Source organism: Nicotiana tabacum, chromosome 19, assembly GCF_000715075.1.
Source record: "Nicotiana tabacum cultivar K326 chromosome 19, ASM71507v2, whole genome shotgun sequence".
Lineage (NCBI taxonomy): Eukaryota > Viridiplantae > Streptophyta > Magnoliopsida > Solanales > Solanaceae > Nicotiana > Nicotiana tabacum.
This window is the reverse complement of record NC_134098.1, coordinates 118,581,230-118,601,433: the sequence shown is the minus strand read 5'-3', so window position 1 is coordinate 118,601,433 and position 20,204 is coordinate 118,581,230.

The window sequence follows — 20,204 nt, the reverse complement described above, 5'->3', positions numbered from 1 at the left end:
GATGATATGATGTATCAATAAATAATAATAGAGACTGAGATATGATATGTAATGAAATGAATATGACTGAGTATGGATTTTAAAAAAATAAATAATTCACAAAAATATAGTCCATGTGGGTCCCAAAATACTGGCACATAGCCTCAACATAATTTTTAATATGCTTTTCACCTCAATTTCTTTAACACATAAAATCGCATGGAGAATGCCAAGATTATTTAACTACAAAATTTCACAGAAATAATTATGTCATAATTTCTATAGTGCACGCCCACACGCCCGTCACCTAGCATGTGTGTCACCTTCCAACAATTCACATAATACATATATTCAGGGTTCATACCCTCAGCTCCAAGATTAGAAGAGTTACTTTCCTCGAACAAGCCAAATCTAATGTCGAGCAAGCTAAGCAAGCTCCAGAAGTCCCATTATGCGCATATCAACTTCCAAACGGCTCGAATCTAGTCACAATTAATTTGATTCAGTCCACACAATTTATAGGATTTGATTCCATATCAAAATACTAATACTTTCCCAAAAAATCCGAAATTACGCTCCAAAAATCACCCATGGGGTCCACGTCTCGAAATCCGACGAAACTCACAAAATACGATAACCCATCCAATTACAAGTTCAACCATACTGATTTTACTCAATTCCGACTCCGAATCGGCATTCAAACTCGAAAAATTTGTTTTGTGACATTATAGAAATTTCCTTCTATTTCTCTTGAAGATTCAATAATCTTACACCAAAAATGAAGATTAATTCATGAAATATAATCCCAAGGGAGTCAAGAACACTTACCCCAAGTTGTGTGGAAAATTTCTCTCCAAAATCGCCCAAATCGAGTTCCAAAATCGGAAAATGGGTAAAAATCACGAAACCCCGAATTTAAACTTCTGTCCCAACGATTTCCGCATCTGCGGACAAGGGGTCGCACCTGCGACCCTAGCTTCTGCGGACAAAATTGCGCGCCAGCGGAAACAACCGGCCTTCTCAAATCTCGCATATGCGGCTCCCTTCTCGCATCTGCGGGCTCGCAGATGTGCATTCCCCTTCGCATCTGCGTTCGCCCCACGCCAGCCCCAGTTCACACTTGGTCGCTTCTGCGAATGATTTCGTGCATATGCGGCTTCGCACCTGCGATCAAAAGCTTCGCAGGTGCGATCACACCAGTAGGCAGCAGTTCCAGAAATGTTTCAAGTTGAATTTTATCCGTTAACCATCCGAAACTCACCCGAGCCATACGGGACCCCGTCCAAATACACCAACAAGTCCTAAAACTCACCACGGACCTACTCGAGGCCTCAAATCACATCAAACCACCTCAAAATACGAACTACACACGGATTCAAGCCTAATAAATTTCAAATTTTCAAAATTCTACAAACGACGCCGAAACCTATCAAATCACGTCTGATTGACCTCAAATTTTGAACACAAGTCACATTTCACATTACGGACCTATTTCAATTTCCAGAATTGGATTCCGACCCCGATATCAAAAAGTCAAACCCTCGGTCAAACTTCTCAAAAATTCAACTTTCGGCAATTCAAGCCAAATTCTACTATGGACCTCCAAATAATTTTTCAGATACGCTCCTAAGCCCAAAATCACCATACGGAGCTATTTGAATCATCAAAACTCCATTCTGGGATCATTTACATATAATTCAATATCCGATCACTATTTTAACTTAAGCTTTAAACCTTGGAACTAAGTGTTCCAATTCATTCCAAAATATTACCGGACCTGAACCATTTACTCCGGCAATTCACACAACAATTGTAAAGTACAATTTGAGCAGTAAATGGCAAAACAGAATTGTAATACTCAAAATGACCGGCCGGGTCGTTATATTCTCCCCCACTTAAATATACGTTCGTCCTCGAACGTGCCAAGAGTTGTTTCCAAGCCATCAAATCACTGTTCCATCTTACCACACACGTACCCGGTGGTGAACCCACGTCACCCTATTCCATATAAGCTTGACAACACAATACAACTGAAATCACTGATTTAACTTTAGCCCATAAACCTTGAAATTTAATTTCCAACCTTTAGAAATTTCTTTTCAAGACACGAATCTTACATTTACACACTGTATGAGTTTGAACAAGCTCTATCAAACCATAACCATCACCATAACCACGGACATAATCACCTAATATATTACATAACTTGCATGCTCGTAGCACAATTCCTGATCACAGTGACTACTCTAAAACCAACCACATACTAGTGTTACACCCCTATCGAACCAAACCTCATCCCAAAACCTTCGTACACTGTTGACAATAAAAGAAACACGTGAAATTTCATGACCACTTACCAGATCAACAAGTCACGGAGCTCTCTCACCCAAACCAGAACCATAATCGCTTTCTGAGACGACTTTCAATATTATACTCCCGAACATACCGTTGCCATGGTAAGCATATTGACTTTCCACCACCCTAATTTGCTTTAAAGTTATCAAAGATGAACTGAAAGTCAGATTTAGTGGGTCTTTGTGAAAAGAGGGAAGCCTAGGTATTTCCCAAACTATACTCCTTCTTTCATAGTAAATGAATCTAGGACAAAGGATTTATCATTATGTGTGTTACACTTTTGGAGACGAAAATTTTGGACTTTGTATAAATAATACTTTATCCTGATTTTTGTGTGTATTGGTTAAGAGTGTCTATAATGGAATGTACACTCGTAGTTGTTAGTCTTGAAGTTAGTATAATATCATCGGTAAACAGTAGGTGAGAAACTTCTGGGCCATTTCTTGATACCTTTATAAGTTTCCATTATTTGTAATCCACGATAGTGTGTATTTGACACGATAAACGCTCCATGCATAATATGAAAATGTAGGGTGATAAGGGGTCACCTTGGCGTATTCCCTTTGTTGGTGTGAAATACGGTGTCAGGTGACCATTTCGTAGGATAGATATGGCAGTGTTACTAATGCAAGACATAATCAGGTGTCACGACCCCAAATTTCCTCTATAGGATATCGTGATGGCACCTCGAAGTCTCCGTACACAGGTAGCTCGCTGATGTCTGGACTAGTAGGATGTACCTGGATCTGCACAAAAAGATGTGGAGAAGCGTAGTATGAGTACACCACAGCGGTACCCAGTAAGTGCCAAGCCTAACCTCGGTAGAGTAGTGACGAGGTCAGGTCAGGCCCTACTGGAATAATAAAAGACAAGGTAAAATGTTTAACAATATAATAAAAATAAAATGACAATGAAAATGAATCAAGTAAGTAGTATGTCACCAATTAAATACGCAAAATAATGGCAAATAATACCTCGTTGAAACAAAACAGATTTCTTCTCAACTTTAAAAAAATCACAACAATAATCAAAGGCAACTCCGAATATAAACCAATATCAAGAAGAGCACTCCCGAGATACCGTCTCGTAGTCCCAAATCATAAATAAATTCACAATATCTCATTTTCTTATACCACCGCAGGAGCCTTGACAATTTATTTTAAAGAAAACATTTTTCCCGAAATAGCATCTCACGTTTTAGCCACCCTTATCATACCGCATGACTTCTAGTAGTTTCCCCTACTAGCCACGCGTATCAAGCCACCCTTATCTCATCGCATGCGTTTCAACACCCAAATCTTATACCACCACAAGCGTATCAATATCACAATATATCATAATTTGCACCTCAAGTGCCCAAATATTTTAATTTTTTAAATTAAATCAACAACAATATTTTTTCACAATTAAGAGCTCACGACTCCATCACAATTAGTACGAAAATCTCACAAAACAATTTAGCAAATATAATATTTCATAAATTTACCAACTTGTTTTAAATATAAAAATTTTAAATGTAAAATACTTCATTTTTAATAATATTTATATTAAAGAAATTCCACCTTCAAATAATAAACCGAATAAAAGAAACCAGGTTTCACCTAACAGGTAAAAACAATTAGCAGGAAAAGGTCAAGCAAATTTAAAGTATATAAATCAGATCAATGACGAAGAATATAACAAAATAAAATAATTAAATTAATGCGCAACAGTGATCTACACAATTTAAAAACAGAATCTTTCACATTTAACCCGTGTACACACTCGTCACCTCATGACTAAACTCCGAGTAACAGTTCGACCCTCAAATAACAGTGATCTACACAAGTAACAGTTCGACCCTCAAACCACGAGTCTAACCATACCAAAATGACTAAACTCCGATAACAGTTCGACCCTCAAATCCTCAAATCTATCTAAGAGGATTTTCAATTTTTTTCTAACTTAAATTACCAATTAAATGTTAAAAACAGTGATAGATTCGGGTAATCTAACCAAGATTGAATTAAGAACACTTATCCCAATGTTTCTCTAAAAATCTCCCAAAAATCGCCTCAATCCAAGCTCCAAATCGTTGAAAATGGGAAATGGGACGAAGTCCCATTTTCTGAACTTAAACATTTTGTTCAGTAGTTTCTTCTTCGCGAACGCGACCCTTTCCTCGCGTTCGCGAAGCACAAAAATGTGTTGCCCAACTTTCCTCTTCACGAATGCGACCTACGCTTCGCGAATGCGAAGCTTTGCAAACTCATACCTTCGCGAACACGTCCCTTACCTCGCGAACGCGTAGAACAAAAGACCGGGGTCCCCAACTGCCTCACTCTCCTTAGCGAATGCGATGCCACTCACGCGTTCGCGATGCACACACTGCCCTACCCTTCGCGTTCGCGTCCTCTTCTCCGCGAACACGTAGAACAAAAATCTCACCAGCTCAGAACATTCTTCGCGAACGTGAGTCTCCTCTCGCGAACGCGAAAGAGGAAACCAGAAATATTGCACCAGCAGATATCAGCTATCTCACCAAGGCCAAAAATGATTCGTTAACCATACGGAATACGCCCGAGCCCCTCAGGACCTCAACCAAATATACCAACAAGTCCTAACGCATCATACGAACTTAGTCAAGTCTTAAAATCATATCCAACAACACTAAAAATATGAATCACACATAGATTCAAGCCTAATGAACTTTGAAACTTTTAATTTCTACAAACGACGCCGGAACCTATCAAATCAAGTCCGATTGACCTAAAATTTTGCATACAAGTCATAAATGACATAACAAAGCTATAAAAATTTTCAGAACTGGATTCCGACCCCGATATCAAAAAGTAAACTCGTCGGTCAAACTTTCAAACTTAAATTCGTATTTTAGCCATTTCAAGCCTAATTTAACTATGAGCCTCCAAATAATTTTCCGGACACACTTCTAAGTCCAGAATTACTATGCGGAGCTATGAAAATTATCAAAATTTTATTCTGGGGTCGTTTACACATAGGTCGATATTCAGCCTACCTTTTTAACTTAAGTTTTAAACTTTGGAACTAAATGTTTTAATTTATTCTAAAAATCTCATCGGACCCGAACCAATTACCCCGGCAAGTCATATAATAGTTATAAAGTACAAAATGAGCATTAAATAGGGAAACATAGCTACAACTTTTAAAATGACTGGCCGGGTCGTTACATCAGATTTATTAATTGAATTGGGAAGTTAAAGAAATATAAAGTTTCTTTAATGAAACTCCATTCCATTATATTAAAAGCTTTTTTCAGATCTAGGTTCAGTAGAAAATTATCTTGTTTACCTTTCTTTTTACTAAAGGAGTGTAGATACTCTCGGACTATGATAGCATTTTCCGACGCACATCACCCTTTTAAAAAAGCTTACTATTCAGTGTTTATTTTTTTTATTATAATAGGTTTGAGTCTATTAACTATTATTTTAATAATTATTTTATAGATAGTATTGCAAAGGCCAATTTACCGGTATTGAATAATGGATGATGGGTGTTTGACCTTAGGGATGAGACATAGATAGGTCTTATTTATTTGTGATGGAATATGTTGATTAGTGAATACTTGATTACAAAAAGAGACGACAGAATAAGCAATTTGGGGCCAGTAGATTTGATAGAAGTAAGGGTGTAAGCCGTATGGCCTCAGAGCTTTAAGTGGTTGAAATGAGGCTACTGCCTAAAATATTTTCATTGTGGTAATGGCATGAGTCAGATTGGATTGATCCGTAGTAGTAATTATTATAGAGAGATGTGGTGTAAGATTTTGTGGAATGGTTGTGAGTTGTTGTAAATAAATTTTTATAATAATGTTGGATCATTTCATTGACTTGGGATTGTTCGAGAATCCAATCACCACTTGTATCCTTGAGAGCTGTTATTCGATTTTTTCTCCTTCTTTGAAGAGTAGTGAGATGGTAGAATTTGGTGTTCGCATCTCCTTGTTGAACCAATTTACACGCGATTTTAATCGCCAAAAGTCTTCTTCAAGTCGTAGTAGTTCATTATAACTATTAATAAGATCGACTTCCAGGTATTGAAGAAAGGTGCTTGTTGGATAACTAGGGGAGGATTGAATACTAGAAGTTCTAGCTAATATTTTTTTTTTTAAAAATATTATCAAAAGAAGATTTATTCCATTCCTTAACTTCTTATGTGAAATCTTCTATTGCTTGTAGTAAATCCTTATTAGGAGACCAGTTATGAGTAATTATAGAAGAAAATTGTGGATGTGAGGTCAATATTGTTTCAAATCTAAAAATAATTTCCCGGTGGAATGTGTGTTTTAATTTAATTAATAATGGGCAATAGTCAGAGTGTGTTCTAGGTAGATGTTGTACATTTACTTCTGAAAATAAGTTAATCCAATCATAAATGCAAACAAACTTATCCAATCGTTCTAATATCCTATTTGCCAGACAACGTTTGTTGGTCCACGTATAACGACTTCCTTTGTAACCTAAGTCCAATAACTGACATTAATTAAGGCATTGAAGAAATTTGTCGCATCTATTATAGCTAATAGGGTTACCTCCAAATTTCTATGTTGCTCGTACTACTTCATTAAAATCCCCTCCAATTAACCAAGGCATGTTAATAGTGTCATGTAAGTTCTTCTCGGGCTCTGATTGTGGGAGCCCTCGGCTTCACCCGAAGATACACCGGACCTCGCTGTCTTCTCGTTTCTTTATCGGAAAATTGGGGGTAACTGTATCCCGATTTTACCCGTACACAAATGTCTTAAGATAATTTTAACGATTAAATCCTCGTTTGACTTGAAATTGATGTTCACCAACTTGTGATAAAAATGCTCGAGACTAGCACAAGGAGTTAGTCATTTCTTCCGTGTATATGATTACACGTCAAATGGCTATGGAGGTCTTTGTGAGAGATGTATAATGGTCGTTATTGAATCATAACATTTGCTCCACTAACAACTTTAAAGTAGTTAATTAGGTAGGAAATAAAATCAGAATATGGGAGGCAGAAAACATGATCCAGTTGAGCATTACATGTAAACTTCATTGAACAATTTCAAGTACTTCTACGTATGCTACCTACTTGTTGGGCTTTTAAGCTTGATTTACCTTAATTTTAAGCTTGGTGTAGCTTAAAGATGGTGAATGGAAAATGGAGGAAAAATAAAATATTTAAGTTTTCCTCCTTGACAAAGGGACATTGTCCCATATTGGAGGAAGAAAAGGCTTTTGATGGGGATATATACAATTGCTCTTCTTATAGCTATTAAAGAGTTAAGAAGAAGGCAAGCCTCGCGTCGTCGTCGTCGTCCGCTCGGCTCGGCTTCGGCTTCGGCTTCGAATTTTGTCAAAAATTGATTGAGTTGGTTTACAAGTAATCCCAATCAAATACATTGGATGGCAATGAAACGAGTTTTGGGGTATCTCAAACATACCCAAATTACGCTTTGCATTATAACAAATATCCCTCTGTGATCGAGGGATATAGTGATGCAAATTGGATCACTGGATCATCTGAATTTAAATCCACGAGTGCATATATTTTCACAATTGGGGGTGGAGCAGTATCTTGGAAATCATCCAAACAAACGTGCATCGCCCGTTCTACAATGGAATCTTAATTCATAATTTTAGATAAGGCCGGTGAAGAAATTGAATGGCTCCGGAATTTCTTGGAAGATATACCATTTTTGCCCAAACCTTTGGCACCTATTTGTATATATTGTGATAGTCAAGCGGCAATAGGCAGGGCAAGGAGCGTTATGTATAACGAAAAATATCGTCATATACGACGGAGACACAATACCGTTAGACAACTACTCTCTAGTGGTGTTATCACGATTTACTACGTAAAGTCAAGAGATAAAGTATTGGATCCACTTACAAAAGGCCTATCTAGAGAGGCAGTTGAAAGATCATAAAAGGGAATGGGACTAAGGCCTAGAACAAGTTATCATGGCGGTAACTCTACCTAGCAGACTGGAAATCCCAAGAGCTAGGTTCAAAGAGATCAAACAAAGTTATGAATGACGATTTAACATTGTCAAATAACTCAACCTATTCTCGTGATGAAGACAATGTTCAGAAATCGAGGTAAAGCATTAAGGCTTTTTGATGAGTCAACAAAGCTTAAAGCTTTTTAATGATTTGCTAAGTCTGGCAGGATATGACCAGATAGTGTGTCTATAGGATTACACGTTTAGAAATCACTATGTGAGTGTGAAGTGTAAGCTGCTTCAAGGGGAATGAAAGTAAAGGCCCGTTCTCTATGCACTCATGAAACCAGGCGGTGTTCATGGCTGAAACAAACACAACCGTGAGAACCATATATGGTTAAGGGTTAATTGTGAGCACCTAATTTTTCACTAAGCGTGAATTATTTTTCACTCATCTCACCAATACTCTTTAACAATTCACATTCTTACTCTTCCTGACTAATATAAACACATACAACAAAGAGTCAAAAAGGGGAGGAGGAAAGTCAAAAAGGGGAGGAGAAAAATCAAAAAAGGAGGAGGAAAGTCAAAAAAGAGGGGAGAAAAAACAGAGGGGATCGGGGAAAAGTGAGATTTTCTCCTCCTTTGAGAAAAAGCAGTGGAAATTTCCTCCATTTTCCATCCGAAAACGCTTCCCTCAACCACCCCAAACCAGTCCCTCTTTTTAGTCCAGAAAATGCACCCTTTTATCCCTGAAACGAAGCTAAAAAACACAGCTGAAATATCCCCAAAACTCAGCTGAAAAATGCCATAAAAATCAGCAAGAAAACAACCCATTTTTTCAGCAAATATCAGCTGCGGAAATAGCCAAGAAAAGCGCAAAAAACGGGCAGCAATTTTCAGCCATTGAAAGAGCCAAAAAACGCAACAGCTGTTGCTTATCTTTTCATGGAAAAAATGACCTCCCTCAGCCCGAAAACCAGTTGAGAGCTCAGCTAAAAATCAGCTCTTTTTCATCCCAAAACTGACCCCGAAACAACCAACAAAATACGCTCAAACCGGCCTTTAAAGCACCATTTTTAATCGAGTTGAGGTTCCGGTGCAGTCTCCTGTCGCGGGTCTTGTTCGGATTCTTTATCCAGATGTAGCTTCGAGGTTTCATGTATTTTTGATGATGATGGAGCTTCATGTTTGGATCTATTGAAGAGGCTTATTTGTTGAACGTAAATGTTCATCCTTACCATTTTTTATTGAAGTTCTTTAGTCGTTCTATTAATTTGTTTATTGTTCATGAATCCTTGTCTATGTCTTTTGCTTGTCTTCTGTTGATGCCATGAGCATAGGATCTCTTTGAATGTCTCATTGTGAATTAATTATGTTTAGAATATTGGGGAAGGCAGTAGCTGTGTGGATATTAGCCATATGATTTTGGGGTATCAAAGAAAAATAATGGGCCATGTGTTTGTTTGGCATCAATTAATAGATTGTGGGTTTAAGCTAGGGTAGTATTAATGGGCCATAGAAATTTTAATTAATTTTTATCCTTAGTTTGTTCTATTCCATGTTATTAACTAGTATTTAATATTATGCATATAGTAAATTATTTGATTGTGCTTTTATCCTATCCCTCATGTTAGTGTTTAAACTAAGCTACGAGAAACATGTTTGGCCAAATGAATTTATTTTTCTGGCCCATTTTCCATAATAAATCAATATAAAATATAGTAATTTTTCTAAGAGCAATAACGTATTAATAATCCCTTATCATGATTGCAGATTCGCTTGCGTAACGCTGTTATGATAAAATTAATAAATTTCGTCTCGATCACGCATTCGCTTGCGTAGTGTGGTTACGATATTTTATTTTATTCAAAATTTCTTTTAATAATTCTAATAATCAAGCATTAATAGCGGATATGTAAAACATGGAAATCCATTAAAACACAGTTTGTTCAAAAATAATATAAGTCAAATATAGTCAATAAAGCGACTGTGCTAGAACCACGAGACTCGGAGAATGCCTTACACCTTCTCCTCGGTCAATAGAATTCCTTACCCGGACTTTATTTTTGCAGACCAATAATGATAGAGTTAAACCTTCCTTTGACTAGGAATTCAAATAAAAGGTGACTTGGAATACTAAAAATGAATTTCAAGTGGCGACTCTGAATGACAAAATAATCCTTATTTCAAAATTGTCACTTTAATTGAAAAAACTCTTTAACTTACAATCCATATCATATATCTCTTTTGGGGGGTAAAAAGGGATGTGACAGCTCTGGCGACTCTGCTGGGGATAATCAGAATTCGAGCTTGTACATGTTAACTTTTATTTGACTTTATTAATTTTGTATATATTGTGATTTATTTGTGCCTAATGTGCTATCTGTCCGCTTTTTACCACTTTGATATTGTTGAACTATACATATAAATTGTCTTCTAACGCACCTCTCCGAGTCTTCTTAAAATTAAATTGGGCATTTGCTTGACATAGCCCGCTTTCTTTGAGATAGCCGAGGTGCTTGTCACCCGGTGAAGGATTTTAGTCACACATGTTTTAGGGGGGAGCACTACCAGTTAAGCCGGAAAGCAATGCTACCGGTACGCTGACCCTCCTCGGCTCAAGTTGTCCGCTTGAGTAAGCCAGTCTAGATACCTTATCCACCAGAATTTAAACCTAGAAGAACAAACCTCATGCCAGATATCCCTAGTAGGTTCGCTTTATTTGCATCACGTGCATTTGACTTAGCAGGGGTTAGCACAGGGGCCGAGTTCTGTTTTAGAATAAGTACCTTGTTGAGACTATTATGTCATGTTATGTGCTACTTGTTGCATTATTTGGGAGGCTTACATGTTGCCAACTTTAGCATAAATCAGTTGAATGAACAGAAATAAATAAATAAATAAATGACGTGGTCTAGTGCATATGATTTTTGAAGATTAATTTTCATAAAAATAAAAAATAAAAAAAATAGTTGGTTTGACCGAACTACGCGGGTCTGATTCTCACCGGATATGAGATACGTAGGCAAACCTCATCGGTTCCGGCACCCAATAATCAAAAATCCAAAAAATAATATATATTTTCCTTTAATTCTTTCTTTAGAAGTCTTGTTTTTTGAGATGTCAAATCTAAAAATTCAAAAATATTTTCTAAAAAGTGTTTTTCCCAAAATTCTGTTTTTTTAAATTTACAAAAAAATGAAAATCCAATAAAATATTTTATGTCTTTTTAAATTTACCAACAAAAAAAAAATCCAAAATATTTTATTTCTTTTTTAAAAGTTTTTCTTTTGAAGATTCCAAAAAAATAACAAAACAAAAAAAGCTAAATCAGAAAAAAAAATCTATCTTTAGAAGTTTTCTTTCAACAAAAAAAAACAAAAAGAAATCCAAAATATTTTCCTTGCTAGGATATTTCGTGGGGATATTATATATGAGTAAAAAAAGAGTTAGTTTATTTACTTTATTACTGATACTCCCTGAACTACGCAAGATCTGATTCATGTTCCCACATAATACGTAGGCAACCCACATCAGGTTCGATCGAATGATTTTTTTTTTTAAAAAGTGAAAAAAATGAAAAAGAAAAAGAAAAAAAGTGTTCGTTCTAAACATGTTTGTTGTTTTGAAATAAAACCTAGTTTAAGATGGTCAGTTTGTTGGTTTGTAATGGCGAGTCCAAGATCCCTCAGAAATAAAAACATCTTCCCAACCGAAGGAACAAGAACCACTATTGTTGATCCAACTAAGGTCCCGAAAAGGCAAGTAGACAAATTGGTGATAAAAATGGAGGCTAATGTTGGCTGACTTCTACTAGTTTTGAGCAATAGGATATGCTCTGCTTGGATGATCTGTGATGATAGGGAGACATGAGAATTTGTCCAAGTCCTTTGGCAAATTAATTATTATGAAAGTTCCCATGCTATAAGTCCTAAAATCCGATATCCAATATGGGGAGCGGTTTGATCAAAAGTCAAAATTTGAGTGCTGAATCTATAGCAATAAAAATGGTTGAATGTCGTAGTAATGCTGATGTGCAAGTCCGTGGCTAAGATGTCACTTGGTAACTGAAAAGTCACTCCTTTTTAGCCAGGGAAGAGTCTTGGTAGCTTATTTTGTCGTCTTTTCTATTATCTGGGTTATCTAGGGTTGTTACCCAGATTTCAATTTGTTTGTCTTGTCGTCCAACCTTTCCATTCTTTACTCAATGAAATACAATTTATCTTTTTGTGTCAATCTGTGCTTAATCCTTTTCCCGCTAGTTCTACTGACATGACATGCAAGTAGAGTTTTTGGCCAAATCTTAGAAAACTGATAACAAGACACTTTCGAGGATGAATAAATAATCAAAACACTTTGGAATTAAGCTCAAGCAAAATTCACGTGGAACTAGAATAGTCATACCTGTGGAGGTTAACGATCTTTACCTTCAAATCATTGTGAAGATCGGGTTTGAGGAAGAATTAATTGAAGATTGGTGTAAAGTTTGACATCAACGGATGGAAAGTGTCTTTCGACCACAACATACCAAGAAGACAGACATGTTCATCAATGCTATGATCGTGAAAGGATACTATATTTGGCGTTCTCGAGACTGGGATGCCCTTATTCTGCTATCCAAACACTTTATACCCTTCGTTACCTTTTTGAGCTTGTGTTATTTTGTTTAACCACCCTCTTTTGGAATCAAGTTTCGAGTTAAAAGTCCAAAAAAATTTGAAATAAAAAAAAATAAAAAGAAAAGTCCATGCCCCAAGAGTACAAACTGGTGCAACTGAAAAAAAGAATAAGAAAAGAGCAGTCAAAGATCCATGCCCCCAGGAAATAAAAGTTGGGGCAACTTGTTTTGAAAACAAAAAGAGAAAAAAGAAAGAAATATAAAAAAAATATAGTTAAGCCAGATGTTTGAACTACGGTTGACCCGATTCCTTAAAAAAGGGATACGTAGGCATCCTTACACGGTTCAGTCCAACCAAATAAGAATTCCAAAAAACAAAATCCAGTATCTAAAACTGGAGCATGAGTTTGTTTTAGTTTTTTGAAAGAGTCGATTCCAGGAGTTGTAAGTGTAAAACCCATCATATTGAGTCTACTTTGAGCCTTCATGCCATCCTTTCTTCCTAACCATATCCAAAATCCTTTCAAACAAGACCTCCTAATTAGTTTTGAGAATGCCAAGGGAAATCCGCAATGAGCAATGGTTGTCATATGGAGGACGTGATCATGGTTCTCACTCAAGGAATCAAGAAAAGAAAAAAATAAAATAAAAAATAAGAGAATCTTACAGTGAAAACCCTCACAGGTACTATAAGACAACAGTAAGTAAACATAAATAAATAAGAGAGATTAGTTAGTGAAAATATCTCGAGGCACCACTAGTCGAAAGTAAGTCATGAAACTGATGCAAAGAATTGACACAAACAAGCCCGACTTCAATGCCCGAAGGAATAACGAAAGGAATGATTAGATCAATTTGATAGATCGGGCCGTCGAGTCCAAAATGCATGTCATGATCATTAAGGCTAGTTACCTCATTCAAAAGAAAACGAACAAAGCCTCTTCCTTCTTCATATATATATATATATATAAAAACCTCTTCATTCTATCCTTCCTCATGAAGGCATCTCTTGTAAATATTGTTTCTTCGCATCATTATATCCTTTTCTTTGAGTCAGTCCTTGTCAAAACAAGTAAGAAAGGATTTCAAAATCTGCTATCAGCTTTTCAGTTTCACAAAGCAAATTCTGGCCAGAACATTCAAGATAACATTATCGGAGAAGTAACATGCACACACAGTTGTTACAGTCGACAAGTCTTGAGGATTCGTGCAATACAAAGGTTTCCCGAAAGATATTTATGTCTGCCTACTTGTTAAAAACAAGCAAAGAAAAGACCGCAAGATTGATTATGGGTTCCCTGTAGTACTGAACAGAGACTGTGAAGTGTGCACATCACGCAAAAAGGCACATACCTAGTTGTGATTCTCTCTGACAAATAAATTGCTCGAAAAGTAAGAAGCCATTCAAGATATCAGAAAAGGTGACCTAAGCAAAGATCTCAAGTTGGGATAAGGATAATTGAGCCACAAACACAATCAGGGTTGGTACAGAGAGCAAAAGTCACTTGAAAGCAACAACAGAGTGTATCAGCAGTGTAGCCAACTACCAATACAGTCGGTCTTCCTGAAGCGAATGCGCACAAAGCCTAGCTGCCAAAGACATCAAGGCCACAAACTGACCACCACTTTGAAAACTCATAATTTTTCTTTATCTGAAGCAGGAACAAATCAGCGCATAATGGGGATTCTCAAAGGACGAACGTCACAAAAGGTAAGTTTCTCAAAATCTCCATTTTCTTTTATTTTCAGCATCAGTTACTACTATTCATACCTCCCATTTTCGTAGCTTAACTTAGGTAGAACCTTTTTGCCTAGGGGATCCAGCTCATAGTTCCGGATAGAAGTACTCTTCGCTCGGGATGTTTTATGTAGCTTAACCCAGGTAAAACCTTTTCACCTAGGGGAATCCAGCTCATAGTTCCGGGTAGAAGTACTTTTTGCTCAAGATGTTTTTTGTAGCTTAACCCAGGTAGAACCTTTTCGCCTAGGGGGATCTAGCTCATAGTTCCGGGTAGAAGTACTCTTCGCTCAGGATGTTTTACGTAGCTCAACCCAGGTAGAACCTTTTCGCCTAGGGAGATCCAGATCATAGTTTCGGGTAGAAGTACTCTTCGCCTAGGCTTGTTTAACATAGCTTAACCCAGGTAGAACATTTTCGCCTAGGGGGATTCAGCTCATATTTCTGGGTAGAAGTATTATTTGCCCAAGTTTGTTTTACGTAGCTTAACCCAGGTAGAACCTTTTCACCTAGGGGAATCCAGCTCATAGTTCCGGGTAGAAGTACTTTTTGCTCCGGATGTTTTATGTAGCTTAACCCAGGTAGAACCTTTTCGCCAAGGGGGATCCAACTCATAGTTTCCTGGTAGAAGTACTCTTCGCTCAGGATGTTTTACGTAGCTTACCCCAGGTAGAACCTTTTTGCCTAGGGAAATCCAGCTCATAGTTTCCGGGTAGAAGTGCTCTTCGCTTAGGATGTTTTACATAGCTTAACCCAGGTAGAAATTTTTCGCCTAGGGGGATCCAGCTCATAGTTCCGGGTAGAAGTACTATTCGCCCAGGTTTGTTTTACGTAGATTAACCCATGTAGAACCTTTCTGCCTAGGGGGATCCAGCTTATAGTTCCGGGTAGAAGTACTCTTCACTCAGGATGTTTTACGTAGCTTAAGCCAGGTAGAACCTTTAAGCCTAGGGGGATCAAGCTCATAGTTCCGGGTAGAAGTACTCTTCGCTCAGGATATATTACGTAGCTTAACCCAGGTAGAACCTTTAAGCCTAGGGGGATCAAGCTCATAGTTCTGGGTAGAAGTACTCTTTGCTCAATATGTTTACGTAGCTTAACCCAAGTAGAACCTTGTCGCCTAGGGGGATCCAGCTCAAAGTTTCGGTTAGAAATACTCTTCTCTCAGGATGTTTTATGTAGCTTAACCCAGGTAGAACCTTTTCGCCTAGGGGGATCCAGCTCATAGTTCTGGGTAGAAGTACACTTCGCTCAGGCTGTTTTACGTAGCTTAACCCAGGTAGAACCTTTTCTTCTAAGGGATCCAGCTCATAGTTCCGGGTAGAAGTACTTTTCGCTCAGAATGTTTTACGTAGCTTAACCCAGGTAGAACCTTTTCACCTAGGGGGATCCAGATCATAGTTCTGGGTAGAAGTACGCTTCGCTCAGGATGTTTTACGTAGCATAACCCAGGTAGAACCTTTCTGCCTAGGGGGATCCAGCTCTTAGTTTCGGGTAAAGTACTCTTCGGTCAAGATATTTTACGTATCTTAACCCAGGTAGAACCTTTAAGCCTAGGAGAATCAAGCTCATAGTTCCGGGTAGATGTACTGTTCGCTCAAGATGTTTTACGTAGCTTAATCTAGGTAGAACCTTTAAGCCTAGGGGGATCAAGCTCATAGTTCCGGGTAGAAGTACTCTTTGCTCAGGATGTTTACGTAGCTTAACCTAGGTAGAACCTTTTCGCCTAGGGGGATCCAGCTCATATTTCCGGGTAGAAGTACTCTTCGCTCAGGATGTTTTATGTAGCTTAACTCAGGCAGAACCCTTTCGCCTAGGTAGATCTAGCTCATTGTTCTGAGTAGAATTACTCTTCGCTCTGGATGTTTTACGTAGCTTAATTCAAGTAGAATCCCTTCGCCTAGGGGGATCTAGCTCATAGTTTCGGGTAGAAGTACTCTTCGCTCAGGTTGTTATACGTAGCTTAACCCAGGTAGAACTTTTTATCCTAGGGGGATCCAACTCATATTTCTGGGTAGAAGTACTTTTCGCTCAGGATGTTTTACATAGCTTAACTCAGGTAGAACCCTTTCGTCTAGGGGGATCTAGCTCATAGTTCCGGGTAGAAGTACTTTTCACTCAAGTTGTTAGTAGCTTAACCCAGGTAGAACCTTTTCGCCGAGGGGGTTCCAGTTTATGTTTTCGGGTAGAAGTACTTTTTGCTCAGGCTGTTTTACGTAGCTTAAATCAGGTAGAAACGTTTCGCCTAGGGGGATCCAGCTCATATTTCCAGGTAGAAGTACTCTTTGCTCAGGTTGTTTTACGTAGCTTAACCGAGGTAGAACCTTTTCACCTATGGGGATCCAGCTCATATTTCTAGGTAGAAGTACTCTTCGGTCAGGTTGTTTTACGTAGCTTAACCCAGGTAGAACTGTTTTTCCTAGGGGATTCAGCATTTTTCAGTAATATAGGGCGCCAACCCCTGGTTACATTTCATATCAATAATATAGGGCACCAATCCTTGGTTACATTTCATTTTCAGTAATATAAGAATCCAAACTTTGGTTACATTTTCTTTTCAATGTTACAAGGCACCAATCCCTGGTTACATTTTCTGTTTAGTAATACTGGGCGCCAACACCTGGTTATATTTCTTTTCAGTAATACAGGGCACCAACCCCTGGTTATACTTCCTTTCAGTAATACAAGGCATCTACCCCTAGTTACACTTCCTTTCAGTATATACAGGGTGCCAACCCCTGGTTACATTCCTTTTCGGTAATACAGGGCATGAACACCTGGCTACACTTCCTTTCAGTAATATAGGGCGCCAACCCCTGGTTACATTCCTTTTAAGTAATACAGGGCACCAACACCTGGTTACACTTCCTTTCAGTAATACTGGGCGCAAACCCTTGGTTATAATCCTTCTCAGTAATACAGGGTACCAACCCCTAGTTATATTCTTTTTCAGTAATACAGGGTACCAGCCCCTCGTTACATTCCTTTCGATAATACAGGGTACCAACCCCTGGTTACACTTATTTCGGTAATACAGGGTACCAACTCATGGTTACACTCATTTAGGTAATACAGGGTACCAACCCCAGGTTAAACTCCTTTCGGTAATACAAGACACCAACCACTGGTTATATTTCCTTTTCTGTAATACAGAGTACCAACCCGTGGTTATATTTCCTTACCAGTATCAGGATACATCAATCCCTAATTGTGTTTTGCGACATAGGGTCACCACTCCCTAGTATCCTTACCAGTATAGGGTACACCAATCCCTAGCTATATTTTCCAACATAGAATCTACACTCCTTAATTGAGAGCTTAAATGCAGGGTACACCACTCCCTGATCTCCTTTCCAGTATAGGGTATACTAATCCCTAGCTGTGCTTTCCAACATAGGGTACACTACTCCCTAGTTGATTTGAGCTTAAAAGCAGGGTACACCACTCCCTGACATCTTTATTAATATATGTTACACAATTCCTTAGTTGCATTTCTCCAACATAAGGTACATCAATCCTTAGTTGAGATATCATTTTGACAAGAAGGGTACACCATTCCAAAAAAAAAAAATCAAAATCATCTTCATGTTTTCTCAGGGTACACCATTCCCGACTGAAAACTGTTACAATAACTCACGAAATTTTCCTACTGAAAACTGGGGCAGAAATATTTCGTTTGTTTGTTTGTTTTGGTGTCTGAGCAGGTTTTACCTCGAGGCACAAGGTTCGAGATGACCAAAAGAAGAATTCTCAATCCAGAATAAAGAAAAGAAAAGAAAAAGAAGTGAATCAAAAATGCAGAAGTGGATAAAAAGATGTGAACTGCTCAATACATAACCGAAGTCACGAGCATTGCATTTCCCGTCTTCATCATAAGTGGCCGTAGAAAAATGAACTGGCACCTGCAGCTAGCAAGCATCAAGGTTCAGATCAGAGTTTGCGTGAAGAACCAGTCAAGATTCAAGATAAAGTTTTAGAAGACTTATAAATAGGAATCTAGTAATTCATAGCTGATAGGATTGTTTAGTATTTTTTGATTTTGATGTAATAACAGGATCACAGATCGGATTCTCGATGGAACCTCACTCGACTCTCCAACTCAGCATTCCATCATTTTTCTTGAACTACACGCGACTTCATTCCCTTATAACCCGGGATATGTAGGATGTCCAAAATCAGGACTCTGTTGCACTCTTTTCTATTATCTTTTACCTTTTGAATACTGGTATAGCCAAAAATTAGTCATATCGCTCATATTTTCTTTGCCTGAAAACTCTTCATGTTTCCAAGCAAAGAGAGGCATACTGTGAGTACCTAATTTTTGACTATGCGTGAATTATTTTTCACTCATCTCACCAATACCTAACTTCCCACTTCCCACTTCCCACACTCTTACTCTTTAATAATTCACACTTCCACTCTCTCTAACTAATATAAACACATACAACAAAAAGTCAAAAAGGGGAGGAGAAAATCAAAAAGGGAGGAGGAAAGTCAAAAAGCGGAGGAGAAAAATCAAAAAGGGAGGAGGAAAGTCAAAAAAGAGGGGAGAGAAAACATAGGGGATCGGGTAAAAGTGAGCTTTTCTCTTCCTTTGAGAAAAAAGTAGTGGAGTTTTCCTCTATTTTCTATCCGAAAATGCTGCACTCAACCACCCCAAACCAGTCGCTCTTTTTAGTCCAGAAAATGCACCCTTTTACCCCTGAAACGAAGCTAAAAAATACAGCTGAAATGTCCCCAAAACTCAGCTGAAAAATGCCATAAAAATCAACAAGAAAACAACCCATTTTTTCAACAAAAATCAGCTGCGAAAATAGCCAAGCAAAAGCTCAAAAAACGGGCAACAATTTTCAGCCATTGAAAGAGCTAAAAAATGCAGATACTGCTGCTTATCTTTTCATGGAAAAAATGACCTCCCTCAGCCTGAAAACCAGTTGAGAGCTCATCTAAAAATCATCTCTTTTCCACCCCAAAACTGACCACGAAACAGCCAACAAAATACGCTCAAACCGGCCTTTAAAGTACCATTTTTAATCGAGTCGAGGTTCCGGTGCGGTCTCTTGTCGCGGGTCTTGTTCGGGTTCTTTTTTCGGATGTAGCTTCAGGGTTTCATGTATTTTTGATGATGATGGAGCTTTATGTTTGGATCTATTGAAGAGGCTTATTTGTTGAACGTAAAGGTTCATCCTTACCATTTTTTATTGAAGTTCTTTAATCGTTCTATTAAAATTTGTTTATTGTTCATGAATCCTTGTCTATGTGTTTTGCTTGTCTTCTGTTGATGCCATGAGCATAGGATCTCTTTGAATGTCTCATTGTGAATTAATTTTGTTTAGAATATTGGGGAAGGCAGTAGCTGCGTGGATATTGGCCATATGATTTTGGGGTATCAAATAAAAATAATGGGCCATGTGTTTGTTTGGCAGCAATTAATAGATTGTGGGTTTAAGCTAGTGGTAGTATTAATTGGCCATAGAAATTTTAATTAATTTTTATCCTTAGTTTGTTCTATTCCATGTTATTAACTAGTATTTAATATTATGCATATAGTAATGTGCTTTTAGCCTATCCCTCATGTT